Source organism: Trichosurus vulpecula, chromosome 1, assembly GCF_011100635.1.
Source record: "Trichosurus vulpecula isolate mTriVul1 chromosome 1, mTriVul1.pri, whole genome shotgun sequence".
Classification (NCBI taxonomy): domain Eukaryota; kingdom Metazoa; phylum Chordata; class Mammalia; order Diprotodontia; family Phalangeridae; genus Trichosurus; species Trichosurus vulpecula.
The window spans coordinates 155180339-155186338 of record NC_050573.1 but is presented as its reverse complement, the minus strand read 5'-3'; positions in this window follow the sequence as shown (position 1 = coordinate 155186338).

Below are 6000 nucleotides of genomic sequence, written 5' to 3'. Positions count from 1 at the left end.
AGCCCATCTTTGTATCACACACTAACTGTGTGACCCAGAACAGGTGATTTACCTTACTCAACATTTTTGGCAACTAAGACTATAAGTTGCATGGTAGGAGCCAACTTACATCAGTAGTGGGAGTTTGTTCATCTAGGAGTCCTCTCTACCAAAGAAATCAAGATACAGTCCTGATCCCTATCCCTAGTCTCCTAATGACATTGTAGGATATATTATAGGATATTGTAGGACAAGATTATGATACACATATTATATAACATAGTCTCAGAAGAATCAAACTCAAAGATCAATGAAAATATAGTGAGTATATATATATATATATATGCAGCATCAAATATGTGATGGTGACATATGTGCAAAACTTGACATCAAAGACAGCATTGGGGACATGTATAAAGGAACTGGGTTAGCCACATAGTGAGAGTGAGATATTCAGTTCAATTCAAATCAATTCAACAAATGTTTATTAAGTGTTCTGCTAGGTACAGGAGATACCAAAGACAAAAGCAAAAGTGCCTACTCTTAAGAAACTCAGAATCTCTTGGGGGTAGGGAGGACTGGAAGTGGGATGTGACTTGTACAAACAAGTATATTCACAGTACGTTTAGAATTATAAAAAGTAATTTCAAGATGAAAACAACTGGGGGACAGGTTGAGAGGGCAGGGAAGGTAAGAAAGGTCTTCTGTAGAAAGTGACACTGAGCTGTTCTTTGAAGGAAGATGGCAATTCTAAGAGAGAAATGAGAAGGAAGTATATTCTGGATATGGGGTACCATTTGTATAAGAGAGGCAAACGAAAAATCATGAATAGCGGACAGCAAGGAGGTTATTTTTACTAGAATGGAAGGTGCATGAAGAGGAATAAAATTAAATAAGTTTGGAAAAGTAAAGGGGAACCAGGTTTTGGAGAGCTTTAAATAGCTGATGAAGGATTTTATATTTTGCCCCAGAAACAATACGGAGTTAGAAGAGGTGGATTGCCAAAGCATTCCTCTAGCATCCACCAACTATTACAAGATTCAGATAAAGGCATCTAGCACATCTGGTAGATTTTCTATGGTAGATTCTGGAAGGACACAGTTTTGTTGGGCTTTGAAAACATAGATCTACTGATCTGTTGAATTAACTCATTTATACAGTGCATGCATACAGTTCATAACCCAGCCCCCTCCTACCTTTCCAATCTTCCTACACCTTACTCCTCACAATGTGCTCTTTAATCTAGTGACAATGGCCTCCTGGTTATTCCACAATCAAGACACTCTATCTCTTGGCTCCAGGCATTCTTTCTGGCTGCCCCCAGGCCTGGAATACTCTCCCTCCTTCACTCAGACTAATGCCGTCTTTGGCTCCCTTTAAATCCCAACTAGGGCTTTTAACTAAGGATTTCCTTCTTCCTAGAGGAAGTCTTTCCCAACCTGTCTTAATTCCAGTGCCTTTCATCTTTTAATTATTTCCTATTTATCCTGTATATGGCTTGCTTTGTATATATTTGTTTTGCATGTTTGCATGTTGATTGTGCCATTAGATTGTAAGCTCCTAGAGGGCAAGGACCATCTTTTGCCTCTTTTTGTACCCACAATGCTTAACAGAGTGCTTGTAAAATAATAGGAACTTTGAATTGAAGATTGACAAAACACCTTCCTCACAACTACATGTCAAGTTACAAGTGACAATATCCCCATTTTAAATATGAGAAAAGAGTCTTGAAGAAGTGAAGTGACAAGCACCTACCCATAACCAGCAAGAGGGAAAGCTGGGGTTTAAACTCAGGGTCTTTGTTTCTAGTCCTTTTTTCCATGCTGCACTTAGCATCACTGTGCATGTACCCACGGGTGTGTGTGTGTGTGTGTGTGTGTGTGTGTGTGTGTGTGTGTGTGCGTGTCTGTGTCTGTGTCTGTATCTGTGTCTGTGTGTGTATGCTATGCATCCTCCTGTAATCCCCATGGTTAACCTGCCTCTTCTTCCCAGGCTGGTTTTACAATTTCTAACAAATGGATAGTAATGCTCCTTCACAACTGATTCTGTCTTTTGTTGCCGAGTGGTAAAATGCAAGACATTTTTCATGCATTATTTTAGCAGCTTTTCACTTCTCCATTATTTTTTATTCTTTATTTTTTGGAGTGGCTATCGTGATATATTTGGTTTCTCGTTGTGCTATCAAATTCCTGAAATTAGAGGCCTCTGTGTGTGTGTAGAAATAAGAACATTGCTCACCAGTAAAGGAGGGGAGAAAACAAGAGAAGCAACAGCTCACAGAAGCAGATGGGATGGAAAGAAGGACATGATATAAACACAGTGAGACAGAGCCCAGAAAGAGATAAGATGATTTTTAAAAGTCACCCTAAGGAAATTTTGGAGGTGTCTGTATTCAAAAGTAAAGAGGTCTGACCAGGAAAATAGAGGAACTGGAATCTGTAAAGGATACTTGACATACTGGTCTTAACTAAACTGTGGTGAAAATCAATGGGGGTTAAATATTTAAGCATAATGACTGACTAAATGTGATTAGAGAGAATGGAAGAGAGGGAAGTAGCCATACGTTTTATTGAAGCAATTGAAGTAAATGAGATAGGAGACACTGGAGCAATAAAAAGTGGGGGAGAGCTACTATGGATTGAAAATAAAGATAATAAAGAAAAGGGGATGGATGAAACTAATTCAGTCATAGTTCACCTACTGAAATCCCACTGGAAAGAGCTGGTAATAACCCTGCATGATTAAGTGGGGGAGGAAGAAGAAGAAGAAAAAAATGGAGTGGGGAAAGAAGAAAAAAAGACCATAGATAGGAGACAAGGAAAAGAAATGAAAGAATGAGTGGAGAGAACAGTAGCCAATTCAGAATAGATAGGGAGCATTGTACTCATTTATTTCTAACAATAAATACACTAGAATGAGCAACCCAATGGGCTTAACAATTCAAATGTTTAATCAACAGGGAAGCACAGCAACAGTCATGGGTGAAGGAAAATTATCCCCAGGAGCACACTGTTCAGCCATGAAGAAAAGCACCGAACTAGGTGCCCAAGGTCTAAAGCTCAAGAGAAATCAGGACAAGTCTAATGAGGATCAGGCAGTGGGGCTTCAACAAAAAAGTAGCATACAGTCTCCCTTTTTATTTCCTTTTACTGCTGTTTCCATGAGAATCCCTATTTATGGGCAAATGAATACTTCCCTTGCAAGGAGATACAGGTAAGAGCATCTTCCATTCCTCAAACTTGCTGGAATAAGAAACTTAGAGACAGAGAGTGACAGTGCTCACTCAGCATAGGTGGTTGCAGTGCAAATTTTACAGATCAAAATTAATTTCTAAGGATCTGATAATTTTGGGAAAAACTTTACCAGGTGGAAATGTTTCTTTTACCTTTTTTCTGAGCTATTCAGGGGACTTACCAGGCATTATCTAGTTAATCTTCAAGGCAAATTGTTCAAGAGTTATTATTTCCACTAAGTTGCCAAGCTCTTTGTCTGAAGTCCTGGAGGGTGTCGGTAGAGGCACTTCTACCTCTTTGTCCAGAAGCCTATAAATAGGGCCTGTTAGGGGCAAAGGTGTGGAAATCTGTGAAGTTTGTCTTTAGCATCTTTAGCGTCTATATCCTCTTCTGACTTCTGACTTCTTCAAATGTCTAGGATGTTTCTTTTATCTAACCACTATCCAAATCAAACGATGAAAGACTCTGATATCGCCATCCAGGGGTGGGGAACCTGAGGCCTCGAGGCCACATGTAGCCTTATGCTTTAGCTGAAACTAATTCATACCAATTTGTACTTTCTGCCACAATGTTCTGCTCCATTGCTTCATTACATAAAAATAGTGTTCCTAAGTTTTCAGCTCTGGTGCCAGTCATAAAGTAAGGTATAGTGAGTAGAGTGATTGACTTAGTCAGAAAGATTTGAACTCAAATCATGCCTCAGACTCTTACTAGCTTTGTGGCCTTGGGGAAGTCACTGCACCACTCTGAGACTCAATTTCCTCATCTGCAGAATAAAGGTTTGGATTTGACATCAGAGTTCCCTTCCAGCTCTAATTGTATTATCCTATGCCTGTAGGATCATTACCAGCTCATTACCAGAAATCTAGTCTCTTGATAATGAAGTCATGGTCATGGCAACCAATGAAACAGAGAAAATGAAAATGCTCAGTCCTATGAGGTCCTTTTTCACTTTACCAGTGATGGCAGCAGAGTTATGGGAAAAGTGGCTAAAAGCGTTAAGGACGACATAGGTTATGGGTCACCTACAAAATTTAGCATCCATCAGTACCCTAAATGTCATATCCTTGTTACTAACCAATACTGCTAAGACATACTGCTAGAGGAAACCAATTATATCATTCTTGATCTTCCACATCATAGAAGACAAACATTAAAGATAAATGGAAGGATGGTTCACAGGTTCTCTTTGGAAAGGCAAATAAAGGAGTCAGTGGAGTTGGTTTTATCACGTGTTCAAAAGGAACAAGAAATATGATTTCACTGGATTTTTATCTCATATTTTAGTGATCATAATACACATTTACTAAAATACTACCATGAAAATAATCAAAACTTATGCACCAACAATTGTTACAGAGGATGAAGAAGTAAATAAATTCTAAATTAAATTAATAAGACTCCCAAATAAAATAGTATATGCTTTAAATGCAAACACAGGGAAGGGCAATTTTTTAAAAGTTCAGAAATGATTAGGAAAAAGAAAAAAAGAGAAGTCCAAGGTTTATAGAGTGAGCAGAGGTCTCATGCCTATTTCATGAATACATCATTTTCAAAATGGTTTATTGATTTTTTAAAATATCATTATTGTTTCCTAATATTCCCACCCCAATAGTGGGAATTAAACTCTTTTAACAAAGACATATAGCTAAGTTGTGTTTGTCCTTTGTTCTCAAAGAGGACTGTGACATCAGGGAAATGATGACATGACTTGCAGTTGACTTTGGTTTGAGTGAGGGAGGGCTGTGCAAGGTCACCAGCCTCACTTTCTCCTCCAGAGCCATCTGGGTCCAGTGGCCTGATATTCACCAGGATGACTAGAGATGGCCCAGGATGCATTGGGAGACCCTGGCTCTTTTAGGCTAAGGTCTTTTCAGGTTCTCACTTTGAGTGAGGTAATACCCATTCAGTAAATAGACATCTTTAAGAAGTTAATTGAGGGATGGCTCCTTTAAGCAAAAACTCAAAAAAAAAAATCGAATTGGGAGGAGCAGACCCTCAGGGTTCCTGGTGAAAAGAGAAACAGATACTATTTTGTATTTACATTTACTCTTTTCTAGGAGAGTAAGGACCTATTGAGCAAATCTATGAGCTCCAGAGTGTGTTGGGTTTAAGGCTTGGTTTTTGAGAAAGAAATCTAGCCAGTAAACCCAAAGTTAAGGAGGAAGCCTTCAGCCATGGAAATGTACCTTCCTTTGGGTAGCACAGCTAAGTAAAACAAACCAGAGCATCAGGCCGCATTGTGCATCTACAATCTACCGTATCTTTTTCCCTGAAAGGAGGAAGATGTATGTCACTCTCAGTTTTCTGGAATAAAAATTGGTCATTGCATTAATCTGAGCTCTGATCAGATTTTTAGTGATTTTCCCCTTCCATTACAGTTGTCCTTCTGTATATATATATATATATATATATATATATATATATATATATATATATATATGTATGTATGTATATATATTTTTTTTCTTTTTTCTGTTTATTTTATTCTGTTCATAAAAGTCTTTCCAGGGTACTGTGAATTATTCATATTCATTGTTTCTTAGAGTACAATAATATTCCATTGCATTTATATTCACATATCACATATTTTTCCCAGCCAATCTCCCAATTCCAAAGGGAATCCATTTTGCTTCCACTCTGGGGCCTCCACAAAAAATGTTTTAAGTATACATACATATTTACATATGTACATATATATTATTTATTTCATCCTATATTCTTTGTATATTATATGCCCATGTATATATGCATGTTTGTATTCATTTTACCTTTTACCTCCTTGGAG